The sequence below is a fragment of the Lycorma delicatula genome, chromosome 10, assembly GCF_047948215.1.
Source record: "Lycorma delicatula isolate Av1 chromosome 10, ASM4794821v1, whole genome shotgun sequence".
In the NCBI taxonomy this organism is placed as follows: domain Eukaryota; kingdom Metazoa; phylum Arthropoda; class Insecta; order Hemiptera; family Fulgoridae; genus Lycorma; species Lycorma delicatula.
Window position 1 is genome coordinate 74,423,620 of NC_134464.1, and position 16,264 is coordinate 74,439,883.

General features: G+C 28.2%; 1 long non-coding RNA gene across 1 annotated transcript in view; it reads right to left on the minus strand.

Annotated features, from left to right (window-relative positions):
• LOC142330814 (uncharacterized) overlaps positions 1-15,695 on the minus strand; it is a 321,599-nt gene extending 305,904 nt beyond the window's left edge. Inside the window, exon 1 of the long non-coding RNA XR_012757842.1 lies at positions 15,600-15,695. This is a non-coding gene — a long non-coding RNA (uncharacterized LOC142330814). The remainder of the gene's footprint in view (positions 1-15,599) is intronic.
• Positions 15,696-16,264: the final 569 nt, after the last annotated feature.

Consider the following 16,264-nt stretch of genomic DNA (forward strand, 5'->3'; position numbering starts at 1 on the left):
GAACTTCGTTATATACTCTGTATATAGTTTTAAAGACAATACTTTCGAAAATATTTACAAGAAAGAATAAATATTCACAAAATTATCTTTAGCGTAAAAGCAAGGAGAAAAGACTTATTTCCTGGAATGTTAGAATATAATAAAATTTTTCTGAAAATTAATTAATTTTTCCTCTTTATTCTATCTACTTATTATGTTTTCCCTATTTTTAACAATATAAAGTAGAATAGATTTTCCTTTTTAATATAAAAATATGATTTTTTTTTTTAATTATTTTTTTGAGTCTTTAGGGAATACAATAATAAGGCTTACATGGCTTTCATGGATATATATAAATGATTTTATTCTTACAATTTTTTCTCCTATTATAAAAAAAATACTTCATGAAAGAGTAATGTTACCAAACCATACGTAACCAATTTATATCTGCAGCAATACGCGATACAATTTTCTATACAGTCTTTACGAATAATTTTTTGTATTCGTAAAGAATAAAATCAGGATTTTAGCGGGGCATTATGCAAGGGGTTGATTCCCAACCGTATACTCGCGGATACACCGGTGCCCGTCAACCAATTTTAATGTGCCCACCGCAATGCACTTAGGCGACATAACCAAGTGGTGGTGGATAGAAATATGCAGTATCGAATTATTCAAAGAATCTAATACTAATCGATAATCAGAGGATGTAGTCCATAATTTTTATTTGAAATTTCGATACGCATCCCAATGTAAAAAAATCCAACTCGAAATAATCGTTGGATTTGTTCTGATAAGATTCTGTGTATTCCAATGAAGCTGTCTGGCCAGTTTCACCTTATCTTACAATAGTTAAAAAGAAATGCCTTTACATATTTGATTAAAACTCCTGGGCTGACTGCCTTTATCGCTGCATTTTATGATTTTTAAGCTTGAATGAAGAGATAATACAAAAAAAAAAATCTTAACCCCAAAATGAACATTTCGGTGAACTAACTGGCACTGGCCGGCTGGTTGATTTGTGCTTTTTCACAAACAACATGGAAAAATAAAATTCTTTAAACTTGAAACAACAAGGAAAAAAAAATCATATCGCTAAAATGATACGCTTTGTAAATTCAATTAAACAAGACTAGTTTTATGGATAACACAGCTGCATATAGGATCTCTTGGGCATTTTTAAAATATGAAGAAAATAGTAGGAATTTTTGAATTTAACTTGTCATAATATTTTAAGCATCTTTAAAACTTAAAGAACAGTTTGAAAATAGATTTCGGCAGTTTACTATCATCAAAAAAATAATTTACATTTTTATCAATCCTTTTACTTGCTAAGTAAATATAGTAAAAATGGCTGAATACACTAGAGAACTTCTTCAAGTAAGGGCTGAAGAACTGGAGTTAAAAAACTTTTGATTTCTGACAGACAATATCGAGAATCCCATATATCAGAGCCATATATCCAACGTTAAAAAGTGCAACATTCAAGGTAAAATCATTTTTTCGCTTCCACATGCCTTTGCGAATCATTTTTTTCGACATTAAAAAGTGCAACATTCAAGGTAAAATAATTTTTCGCTTCCGAATACCTTTGCGAATCATTTTTTTTCGACCATGAGTATTATATAATCAAAACATAGATCTCGACTCATTGATGAGTATTACTATCCAAATTATGAGACACTTACCTATGAAATTCAATACCAATCATCATACTGATTTTGAAATTGATATTTTTTGTATACATCATAAACCTTGAATGTATTAATTTAAAAGAAGAGTTTAAACAATAAATTGTTATGTATTGAAACAATAAAAATAAACGGTAAATGAGATTAAGTTCATAATATAGTTGTTAAATACTAGTAAAAGAACGCCATTTAAAAATTTAATTAAACTGCTTATTTCTATGATGTATAAATAAACAATGTAAAAACTGTAATACAATAAGTAATAATACTACTTTAATTTATTTTTAATAATTTGGTTATTGTATTAAACAGACAATACCAGAGAAAAGAAACTTTTTTTTAAATATAATAGGTAAGTATAATACGCTTTAAATATTAAGATATTTAAATAACGTAAATTTCATAACCTGTATTTCATTAATAATTTATAATTTACATAAAGTTAAAACTTAGTAAAACAAAGTTATTACTCACGCTATTTAAAATAAATTAAATTTTATATACTGTACCTGATATCATCATGAAAACAATTCTAATTTAATTGCTTATTTAATCAGATTAAGAAACATTAGTAACGATATTTTAAGTTTTAAGTCATTTTCATACCGTTTAAAATTTATCAACCACGTTATTAATCAAAAATAGATATTAATTTACTTGTTTTCTTACTTAAATAAACATCATAATTTCTAAATTATTTTTAAGAGAAAATCGTTTAATAAATAATAGATTATTATTAGAGTGAAAATTAAATAACAAAAATAAATAGAATTGTAAATTGTAGTTTATTTTGAAAAATAGATAATTCTAAAAATAACTTTACTTCATTAGCGGTAATTTAAGCCCTGAATCTAACAACACTGGGTTTTTTTTGGGGGGGGGGACGGTTAATAAGGCATCCGAGAGGAAAATAAAGAAAAAAATGATCGTTAATATTAAATTTAATTTAAATTTAATAAGTATTGAGAAAGGCACAAATTTATAACAGAATCAAAAATAATCATTAGGTTTAAATGTGTAGTAAAATGTAAAGTGTGAAATATTTATAGCGTAGCTGCTGACAGGCAAACAATGATACGTAATCATAAACTGGTGGTGTCATGAATGGAAGGGAGACCATGGTGTCTTGCGGATAAAAAATATTCTCCAATGCAACTCTCCATTTTCCTTCGTATAAGAAAATTATCTGCCGTTTTGTACCGAAAAATGTTATAAAGATTTGTTACATGTAGAATGATTCGCGAAGAACGTGCAAGTAACAAGCTTTTAGGAGATGTTCTGCTGGTGAAAATAAAGAAAAAATTTGATATAAATGTATGTAAAGAAACGCTTATTAACGAGTGTCCGCTAGCAAAAAATTTCGCTCTGCACCTTCAGTAAAATTCAGCCAGATTGTAATTCATAACCCACCCACCTTATTTGTCTAGTGATGAACTCGTCATCGCAAATCAGCTGATTTTCAAAGTCGAGTGTTCTAAGGTTCATATTCTAGTAAAGGCAGTTACTTTTAACGGATTTGATTACTATATCGTGGATACCGGTGTTGTTTGGTGGTTGGGTTTCAATTAACCACACATCTCAGGAATGGTCGAACTGAGAATGTACAAGACTACACTTCATTTACATTCATACATATATCATCTTAATTCATATAATGAAATAATGATACCTTACGGTAGTTTCAGAGGCTAAACAGAAAAAGAAGACTGTAATTCATGGACCCATTAATTAAGGGATAAATTTAATGTCTTTTTTATAAAATCTGACCTGAAAAATTGAAAAAATTCATTTTTAGTAGTTTTCGGTAAATCTACGGCGAAAGACAAAAAATTGGGATTGAAAAACACACTACTTTATGTTTTAGTAGTTTTCGGTAAATCTACGGCGAAAGACAAAAAATTGGGATTGAAAAACACACTACTTTATGTTAGCTTGTAATCAAGTTGGAATAACACATTTTTAAAACCAACACATTCAGGATTAAGAATCCCTCAGTAATACAATCCTAATGTGTAATTAAAAAAATCGTGTAGTACAACGAGACGGGACAAAATATATACCAAATTTTATGAATTTAAGCTAAACTTTTCTTTTATAAAAACAGGATAAAATAAATGACAATGTATACATATAATCCATACAGAATTTTTTATCTTTGATTCAGGAGACAAGAAAAACTGGAAAACGTAGAGATAAACGGAGTTTTTTTTCTTTAAGACTAAAATAATAATTTCTACTCGTAAGAGAAAACTCTACCAAAATTAGAGGACTTTGGTTCATCAGATCAGAATAACTGTACATTGTTTTTATTTGACAAAATAAAAATACGCCTACATATATATAATATGATGGAAAATTGAGAAGTATTTTGGCTTGTAGAAACAAAAAAAAAGTCTATTATTTTATATAACAATTTAATGATTGTATAGAGTATAACGTCAAAATGAAGAAAAACTGTTATTTATACAAGAAAAGAAAGTGTAAGATATTAAAATAAATTGAGAATTTTCAGGTAGATGGAAGGCCTAATATTAACCATAAAGTAATATTATTTATAAATTCACTCTCCAACCGAAAGTGGTAGGAAAACGAAACAACAATATATTTTATCCACCTTCTCTAAGAGAGAATATTATTAATAATAATTTATGCCGTTGGCAAGGAAGACAGGTTTTTCAAAATAGTTAATTAATATGAAAAGGTGATTATTACGACAACATGAAAGAAAAAACAATAACGCTAATAAGGCTTTGGAGAATCTTTAACAGATTCTCATTATATAAAAAGCGTATTGATAATTGATAACTCGTCATAAAATTATATTTTGTAGTAGTAAAATTCCAAAAAATCATCTAATTAAAAGAGGTTATTGAAAAATTTTAATATTTTTTATATCCTCATATATATTAAGAACAAAATTACTTTAATTAGTATTCATTCATTTCAAAACTACACGTAAAATGTTCAATTAATAAAATAAATATCTTTAATATTTTGATATTAGAATGAGTAAATATAATTTTACAAGAACAAAATCAAACGTATTTTTAGTAAAAGATGAATCGGCCACTCAATTATTGCTTAATAGAACTGTAGACAAAATGAAAACTAAGGAAATGTTAACTGCTGTAAGTTTTGAAAAGTGGGTCAAATTCAGCCAAAACAAAATTAAACCAGTTATCAATGAAAAGTCTAGTAAGAATTTCCCGAACCAACATTCTTATATCGTTCTTTCAATTATTAATTAATTTTTAACAACGCTATTATCTCTAACTTTAAGTAACGCTGCATACGCTAAATTAATATAATTTATTTATCTCTAGTTTTCCCGGTTTTATGGGATATATATTTTTTCAGTTATTAAAAAATTAACTTTTCCGCCATTATTGGGTCTTAAACTTGATATAAAAAATTGATATTTATATATTTTATGGGTTTCAGTAAACTTTATATTAATGCATTTGAATCAATTAGATATATTATACCGTTATTGTGTAATGATTAATACAAATTTTAATTTGATGGTGATTTGAGGTGACCCTGACGTCCAATCGTGATCATTCGTGCAATTTTGTAATTCTCTAACTACGCTTTATCCGAATCCGAAATCAAAATCAAATCAGAGTCAATTAGTGTTCATAGACATACATACTGAATTTATAACGAACAGTTCGTTCGTTGAAAATATTACCTAAAGCGGATGTTGTTATGAATTAATTATCATTAATCTGTAATCTGGAAAAACCTCATAGATATAAAAATGAAAAAAAAAAAACATAAATGAAGATGTTACTTTACTATTAGGCACTAAAGAAATATATTTGTAAGGTAAGAAACCGAAAATTCAAATACTAAAGATTTGCGCAAACATTTAAAATAATTTATATACAGAATGTATAACAAAGTTCTCCCGGGACTATTTGATTTTACTCCTATTTTTACCCGGGACATATTTTACTCGTGAAAATAATAGAAAAAGTTCATATGTCTAAAAATGTAGATCGTAAAATACTTCGTTTGCGAGTTATGGCTAATGAAAGATTTCGCCCGATTTCAGCTACCCTGGTGATATGAGGTAGTACTGAAATGTTTAGGATGTTAATAATGGAGCAGAATTAGTGATTTCTTATGGTTTTTGACTTACAAAATCGAATAATATAGGTCCCACAATATCCTAAATCTTTTGTTCAAAATTAAACTCTCTACAAGTGAGATCGTGCTGAAATGTTTAGGACGTTAATAATGGAGCAGAATTAGTGATTTCTTAGGTTTTAGACTTACAAAATTGAATAATATAGGTCCCAGAATACCATAATCACATTGTTCAAAATTAAACTCTCTACAAGTTTTGTTTAAAAGTTTTAAATGTTTATTACCCATTTAACAAAGTTATTGTACGTCAAACATTGAAAAAAAATATGGGTTTTTACTCCAATTTATTTGTTTTAACTCCAGATTTCTCAAAATTGCTGCAGTTACTGTTCTAGGAACGAAAAATATTGTAAAAATATTTTACAATGATTTTCTAAAAATCTGGTAGAGATAAAATTCTGAGAACTATTTTATTCATTCTTACAGATCAAATATCATATGAAACCACCAAATTTATCCCTTAATTTCCGTTCCAAGAATTTCTGTGTACCGTTATTTAAATAGATGAAACAAGATTCAATGAAAATTTTTGCAAGCTGTAACTCAAAAACGAAGCTTTTCTAGACATGTTTACAGAACGTTTTAAATTTAATTTTACAAGTTGAATATGTGAGAGTCTTTCGATTTTTTTTGTACGACACTCTATAGCGAAACGCCAATCCGGTACTGCCTTTTGAGAAAAAAAATTGTCCTTTCAAATAAAATTAAGTTATAACATTTTAACTTAAAATCTGCCCTACTACGTTTTATTCTAATATTAAGTATTCATTGTTACGCATTCCTTTATCAAAGATTTTTCATTTACTTAAATGATGTGCGACAAAGGACAATGCAGTTGCCTAAATATTTCCTACAATACTGATCAAGCGCTGTCAGTCAACGATCCATTTATTTACTTCTAACAAACACAAAGCATATCTAAAAACAAGGCTTCGAAAACACCAGACTGCAGATGATACGCGAACGAGTCAAGCAAAACCAACCACTTTTCCAGAATACCAATCCATTTGCTAAGCTTTTGAAATTCTATGAAGATGAGGGTGTATAAAAATTTTACTATTTCAATGAATAAAGAATATTCTACTCTGGTATTTCAATTATTAAATATTATGTTCATGTTTTAGTGGGTATTAAAATTGTTTTATTTGATCTGCAGTTGATGAGTTAAGAGATTATGAGCCGAAAAATTATAACCTAATTTAGAAAAAACAGAACGCACGAAAATGGCCCTTGTTTTTGGATATCCGAAGGTAAACGGTGACAAAATAAGTAGCTAAAATCTAATTAACGAAAATCGTTAAACATTTTTGTTATTAAAAATATAACTTTTGGTTCTTATCAATATAATAATCAAAATGAATGTGCATTTTTCATAACATTGGCAAATCGCCAGCCTTCTCTTACTGTCAACCATATTCTTACCGTCTGCTGTGATACAAAATCAAAATTTTAATAATAGTATGTTTTTCGATCCAAATCTTTTGGCTTTTACCTCAGATTAAAAAAAAAAAAAATAGTAAAAATACTGTGCAAGGACTTGTTTTTTTTTCAATTTTTAGGTCCCGTTTCATATAAAAACACTAACTTCATCCCTTAATTTATGTCCCAATAATTACAATCTTTCTTTCTTTCTCTGTTTAGCCTGCGGAATCACCGTTAGGTATTACGTCAGAGGATGAATGAGAATGATACGAGTATGTATGATTGTAAATTAAGTGCAGTCGTGTACAGTCTAAGGCCGACCATTCCTGAGATGAATTACAATCTGGTTTAATTTACCGAAGGCGCAAAAATCAGGGTGAAATCTTTCACCAGCCGACACTCGCTAACGCAGAGTTTCCAAACCTATATTCATATGAACATTTTTCTTTATTTTCTCCAATAGAATACATCCTAAACGTTTGTTCTATTCTACGTGAATCACACATAAAAAATAAGTTTTGTTTTATGAGCTTGATGCATATTTGTAACTACTAAAGTAATATCTGTTGAATATTTATGAAATATACTTATCTAAAATCTCATATTGTACGAGTATTATAAATTAACAATACGAAATTCAACCAGTTGTTCACAATATATATATATATACTTAGTTGTACATATATATATACTAAACACTTAGTAATCCCTAAGACCAGTATTATTATGTAACAGTAGCATTTCTAAAATAACCAAGATCGTTTATCACAAGCTTTCCCAATTATCAGTTAAGTACTACAAAATAACTACCAGTATACGAATCATAAAATATTGTGTAACATAAACTTGTAAAATTTAATTAAAATTGAAAAAGTACTAAGAAACAACTTGCAATGATTTTAAAATATGAGTTTTGTAACATAGTTTTAACTTTTAATTTCAGAATTTGATTAAAAGAAAAATCTGCAACAAAAACTTTTTACTTCGCTGTTGCTCCTAATTAAAAAAAAAAAAACAATGAATTTATTATTTAGAGTAAAAGCTTATACTATAAATAAAATAATTAAATTTCCAACAAACTACTGGGTAATTTAATAAAAATATTAAAAAATAGTTTTCTTTTGAGGAACGGGTATTTTTAATTAACTAAAAGCTTAATTAATTAAAAACATGAAAAAGCGAGAGAACAAACGCCTGATTATTTTAAATATTTGAGCAAAAATATCAGTGAAGATTTGTAATACAATCACAAAAATTAAAAATTCAGTCACAAAATAAGGTTTTAGTAATATGAAAAAACTGAGTGCTATGAGGCAACTGGATAAAGATCAGAAAGAAAATTGTTTTCAAAATAGTTTTTCTGGAATATGGCATTATATGAATCAATAATATAAAAACTGAGGAAAAAATAAAAAAAATAGAAAAGAAATCCAGTGGAAAAGAATGAAGACCGTAAAATGTAAAAATAAACAGTGGCATAAAGAAATTTAACAGAAATGTAGAAGGCAGAAAAACAGTTAAAACAATGAGATACAATTGGGTAAGACACTGCCTATAAAGAGAATGTTTAATAATGGAGGATGTAGAATGTATGCTGAAAAGAAAAAGGTTAAAATAAATCAAAAAGTTTTTAATTAATTGATGATATCAAGGTGGAAAGAAGTATGAATAATCAAAAGGGTTAATGAAGCATTGACTAGATTGAAACCAACTAGGACTTGCAAAACAGCAACATACCTATCATCGTAACATAAATTATCTATACTTTTTTTTTAATAGTACCATATTTATAAAATATTAAATATTTTAGTAAAAATATTATTAAAATACAAGAAAATTCAAACGATTAATGTAAGTAGTAGGGATTTCATGTTTGGTAGTCTTCTAACTGACTTTTGGTCTTAGCCTCCATATTGAATTTCCTATTTCTCTCAACCAGCCAATCAGAGTTAGCGATTACTTTTAAACTTTCATAATAATAACAAATGATAAATTTCCCAACTAATCAGAAAATAGAATTTAACCCCCAACAACAGGTCAATCAATTATATTTCCTAGTCAATTATATTTAATATTTCCTAGTCATTTTCAAGGTTAAGTTTTTTCTATTTCTTTTCGACTAAACATATAGAGTAGCCATTCATTTCACATAAGGATTATAAGAAAACATCTGGTTCTTTTCTTTTATGTACCCCACACATTTTTTTTTTGTATTATGTATGAATTTCTGTTGCTTTTTCCACGTATTTTCTGAATTTGAAACCTATGACTATCCGTACACAAGATTAGCACTTTTCCACTTGGACATTTCGACTTTACTATAAAGCAGGACAGGGTTTACTCATACAGTAATGACACTAATAACAATGGTTTCCCAGCGAACTGTTTACGGCAACTAACGAAACTTCTCTTATCTTAAAAAAGAAACATACAATAGTAGAATATTAACTAAATGCAAATTTTCACTTGCCATTTTATAATTAGGTCATCCGAAAGCAGTTTTGCCGAACGGGGAAAAGTAACCTATAAAGAATTTTTCAAAACCATGCTGCACACTTAATTCATATATTCCACACATTTCGTACCCTACTAAACGGAATTGAATATGTGTCTGTGTGTCCCTCTTAGCGTAGTAGCGGAATTTACCGATCACTAGCGAAAATACTGATTCGTATACACCTGACCACCACGAAACATATGCTAACGAATCAGTATACTAACGAATCAGGTGTATACTTGTCATATTATACGTCTATATATCGTATATCGATGTATAGTCGAAATATATATCGATATATATACTTATATCGAGGTTCTGAGAAAATTTAGTACTTTCTAACGGGATCCGAATTTTCTAACTAAAATCGTAAATATCTCAAAAACGGTCGGTCCTAGCGCTCTGAAATTTCTTTTAAACCCCCTCCATGTTTCATCCGCTCCCAATGGTACACGTCGGATTATAATAATTTTCAAGTTCCCCTCGGGGCGCCGTCGGAAATTGGGGAGGAGTGCGATGGGGTGCCACCATAATATCTGGAACCGCTCGTCCGATTATCACGACTCAATCGGCGTGAAAAATCGGTCGAACAACAGGTCGATTGCTAACTGTTTAACGTATAAGGTACACTCTTGATCGACTCGGTCTTGATTATGCGGAAATTAAATCGTTTAGCCCGATGTTTTGAATGCACTCATCCACCGTAAAACGTACCAATCCGATGTTTCGCACAAACCTGTGCGCTAGCGCAGCCGTAAATAAACTTATGAAGCCTAAAAAATTAGAAATAAAAAAATATATAAAAAAAAATTTTTTAAACCACTCTTAAATTAAACGCACTAAAATGTAAAAAAATAATTTTAGGACGATTTCTATGGATTTGACAACAAGCTTTGATGGTGATGTGTAAGATTTTGTGCAAGTCGTAACTTCAGATTAAAAATTTGATGTTTTTGCCAATTTTTTCTTATACGCATCCCACTCTTTAGGCTACTCATCACGGATTAGAAAAAGTTGGCAAAAACACGAAATTTTTAATTTGAAGCTGTGACTTTCACATAATCTTACATATCACCATCAAAGCTTGTTGTCAAATCCATTCTGAGATACCGTCCTAAAATTATTTTTATCTTTTAGTGCGTTTAATTTAAGAGTGATGTTTGAAAACTTATTTAATTTTTTTTTTTAATTTATTTATGCAATTGTTTTTCTTCATCAAATAATGAACTATAACAAAAAAGTAGACATCGGAATGTACCGATCACTAGCGAAAAATCCAGATTCGTTCGTATCAATCTCTAGAGTTAAATTTCTAATTTAACTTTTATTATATCAATTTTTATCATTAAAAAACAACATATTTTTACAAAAGAGGTAATCAATTTTGGACACTTAATAATCCCATTCCGAGACGCCGCCCGCCAGGGCAACTCGGCGGATATCCTTGCTGCGGAGGCGTGCCGTAGGCATGCCCTGCAGCTAGTAATTAAGTAAAACTAATCTAAATTATATTTCGAATAACGGAACTTTATTACATAACTACATTAATTTTTGTACATAGATCAACAATTTGTTAACAATATATACAAATAAAGAATAATAGATCACTAACTTATTCGTAAGCCGTACAGGACAACACAGATAACAGTTTTAAAAACATTTTCATCTACAATGTTATTTAATCGTTTAATTTGACGATTTGAGAGACATTTCATCATAAATTTATAAAAATCCACGGGTACAAGGCGCTTAAAGGAAAAGACCCCAACCAGTTGCATTATTTCCTAGTCATTTTCAAGGTTAAATTTTTTTTCTATTTCTTTTCAACCAATCTGAGAACAGCCATTCAATTCACGTTAGGATTATAAAGAAGAACTTTTACAATATTTTCAATAATATTGTCGCGATCAAGAGGAGAATAAAATATTCATGTCCACATTATTACAATTGCAACTAAAGAAAGAACTATCCAGGCATTTAACAAACAATTATGATAATAGTATATAATAAATCAAATCTTTTCTATGCAATTGATTAGTGGGTTTTGAATATAAATTATTTCTGGGAAGTTTGAACTGTCAATAAAAATTCCTGGTGACATATTCCACCATAAATTTCATGAGAAACGTAATAATTAGTTAAAACCAAACAAATTAAAGCTTATCAAAATATAATAAGCGCATAGTTTTACGCTATAATTATATTTTCACTTTGAATTTTACAGCCCTCATTTTTAGTATAATGAATTAATTTGATTATTCACTCAGCTAAATATCTACAATAAAATTTATAGCTTAGAGTTTAAAAAAAAAATGCTCAACGGGAAGAAACTTATACATTTGATATTAGGAGAGTAAAAAAGATAAAAAATGGTCGTTTCTGATTGGTTTATACAAAAAGCCAAATTCAGGAAGGCAGCTATGCGGCCAAAGGTCACTTGGCAGACGGTCAACACCAATTTTACAGCCGATAATACACCTAATGTGTTTTACAGTGTAATATACTTTGATAAGAATAATATCCCACTTTATTAAATTTATTATTATTATTTTATCATTAAATTAAAATTATAAAGAGTAATTGTTAATTTTACAATAAAGAAAAAAGCCTATTAACAATTTGTAAGAATTAGATAACATGAGAATATTAGGAAAACCAAAATTTAATAATAAAATAAATTCATTTATTTTAATATTAAAATAAATGAATTAAATCTTGCATTTATCATTACCTTACAAATTTCTTTATATTAAATAAAATTAAATTTTACCATAAAATTTTTTCATAGAATTTCAAAATTTTTATTAAAAATATTAATAATCCTTTTTTTTCATTTTGTGCTTTTTTCAATTTATAAACTCTTAGTTTAAACTCTTATTAAAACTCGCTTATTAAAACTCTTAGCAATATTAGTGTTCAGACGGACACAGATTTTATTGATATTACTAAACAATCGGTGTCTTATTTTAAAAACGGACACATTTCCTAAATTGCTATTATAATAGTAAAAAATAAGTCTTTTATATATATATATATATATATATATATATATATATATATATATATATTACTGCTGAGGAGAACAAAACAAGACGATATCTGCAAAATGTGATCTAACAGTTCTGTTTCGAGGTTACGTTGGCGCCCCATGAATTTGCATAAAAAGGGATTTTAACGTAGATTTCGATATACCACACACTTCGCAATTTCATCTTTTCTCTGCTGCCAATAAACTATTCACTATGTTTATATACGCTCTATCGAAACGATTACCAGATTGATTTGTAAAATTGTAATCTTGTACATTAAGTATATAACTAACTCCGCCAACAGTCAGAAATTATGTTTATACCAGGTCTAATTCACTATATCATTTAGTAAAGTGTTTTTCGTTCGATCAGCGATCGTAAATACGAAACATTTCTTTCTTCCCTACAGATTCCCGCAAACACCCACTCCTGAAGATAAACCGATCTTCGTCAACTTCAACGTTCAGACAATTCCCGAGTATTGTTACTGGGTTACGGAATAACATGTCCGCACACATTTTACAGATTTTTCTAATCGGTTATACGACACTCCCCTTACTAAATTTTTCATTAAAAGATTTAAAAGTGGTATATTCCTATTTCAAGAGTTCCATAAATAAACTAAAACTTCCAATTTAAGTTTTCTGGGTTGTACCGGTCTGTAAACGAGCAAAATTGTGATAACTCGTCTTTGCACAACGCCCTTTATCTTCCCTGCCGCTTAACGAAAGAGACATCTCATGATCCTTTACGCATAATTTAGTATTATATAAAATCCCATTGGCTTATAAAAAACGAACAGCATGTTTATCTGGCACCTCACTGATTAAGACAAACTCATTTCCGATAAAAGTAATGAATAATGTGTACAGGACAGCAAACACACGCACTAATTAACTGAACTGATTAACTGCACCGATTTGTATACACCAGCGATATAATTTTATTAAGATAACACGGGTGAACTAAAAAATTAGTAAAATAATAAATAAGATAAACGATTACCAATTTAATATCGTATAATATAACTTATTCCATAAATGATTGCTACCTCCGTGGTTGAGTGGTAGCGTCTCGGACTTCATCAAAAGGTCCCGGATTCGAATCCCGGGCAATCATGGCATTTTTTATACGCTAAAAGTTTATATTTCATATTCCTAAGCACAAGCTTTGAAGCTTATATGGTGAATTAATCATCCAAAAAAAATTTACACAACGATATTAGCATTTTAGAAAATATATGTTCGCTTTCGAAATAAAATCCAAAAACTGATATATTCTGTGTTTAATCCAGATAAATAAATGGCTTTAATATTAAGCCGGTTTTCAGCAGTACGGTCATATAAAATAGAAAATTTACTATTACACCTAATAAAATAAACAAAATTAATTAATTTGTACTCATATTAAAATGAAATATTTGATAAAAAGTGTGTACACAAAACTAAATTTGTATATTCATGTAACAACGTCATAAAAATATATTCAGTTGATAGTAGGTTAGTTTTACAGATCATAATATATTTTGTATTTATTTATTATACTGGATTCCGGTTAGTCTTTCGGAATTCCCCCCGCCCAGAATTTTTTTTTTTTTTTTTTAACTATGTATGACGAATCGTACATCAGCATAACCTAACCAAACATGACCTACGCTCGCTAATCTCGTATAATTAACGTTAAATTTGCAAATTATATACAACAATGATGCAATCTTTAATGATGGCTAAAAACGTTTCTTGAATTCTAATGTAAATTTCAATAGTGCCACCTAGATAAGGAAGAAGAAGAAGATTTGTTCTGTTTGATACTTCAATATATTAGTGAGTTTCATCCTACATTATAATTATCGTTTAGTAAAACATTATATTGCGTTTAAAAAATAATTGTAATTATGATTTATATAATAAATGTTATATTTAAAAATATATTATATGAATTTTTAATTAAACTCTCCTTTCTCAAAAAATAATTTTATCTAATCATTAAAATACATGGATTTTTAATCCATATAATACTACTAAGTATATTTCGGTAAAAAAAATAGAAAATTTTTGGGTGGGAAATTCCGAAAGAATGCCAGATAACATAAATAACCAGCTGTAGGTAATATGCAACTAGTCGCACTCACTAATTTTCATGAATAACAAGAATCACATACCTGGGTTAAAAAACGTGAAAATTAATTGATTTTCCCTTGCCTTCTTTAATGAGCTAAATATATTGTTGCGTAAAAACAAGACCCACCGAAATATGAATTATATTAAACATTTCGAACACGTAACACTTAATTTTTGTTTGTAATAGAGCTGTCTGTATAGTAAAATGGTGCCACTTGTGTTTTAAATGATTTATTTATATGTTACTAATATAAAAATGACCAGGACAGATAGTAAGAAACAACAAATTATTTTATCCTCTTTCTATTCTATAAAATAATAACTTTAGGGGATAGCTATATACTTACTATTATAACAAGTTAATAATAGGTAAGTATGCATTATCTTATATCAATATAGGTAAACGTAACCTATGTGAAATGAATTCAAATATAAGTAGTATTATGGAAATCTATAAACGAAAAACAATTTATAAAAAATTTAGGAACGTTACAAATTAATTTGTATAAAATATTGTAGTTTTTAAACATAAAACTGATAAAGATTGGTTAAGCTTATTTAATACCACAGTCTTAATCATTTTTACAAAAAAGAACAGTTAACCATACCTTATTGAATAAATCTAGTCAAAATAATATTACAACATGAAATTAACATAATAATGAATTAAAATAATATATTGTGTTAACAACCTTAATTATGTAATTACCTGTGTTCTAGTTGTATTCATTCTTTATGAAAAGTACTGGTAGACAAATATAAATAAACAATTAAACTCCGGTGACACGTAACAACAGTTCTACACTGCTTCATCGTTACTAACTGATCTTCGGCTATCCCCGCGTAACTTCGTGCATAACCGTCGCTCATCATTCCGTCCCACAGTACTTGCTAACTAAACAACCTTTCTTACAACTCTCTAACTTTGTAATATTATTATTATTATATTGGATGTATGTATTAACGTTCAACATTTACCACATCAGTCCACCGCTATCATACGCGTATTAAAAATATCTTAAGAGATTTTTGTTCGTAAAACAATTAATGTTTTGTTTTAAAATATTAGAAACATTGATATTTTTATACTTTACGCAATATTAAAATAATTTGATCACTTATCAACTTAACTTGGATATTAAAGCTGATTAATTGGTTTTACAAAACATTAAGGATGAATTTATTCCAGTTATATCCAATTAAGAAAAATCATCTACTCCAAAAAAAAAAAATAATTAGTTCTTGAAAGTGATTTTTATTATTTACAATTTACTAATAAAAATTTATTTATTTTTTCAAAATGAACAAACTATAATGATAATATTTAAAAAGAAAATTAAAATAATTATCGTACGTGTATTTTTAATTTTAAAA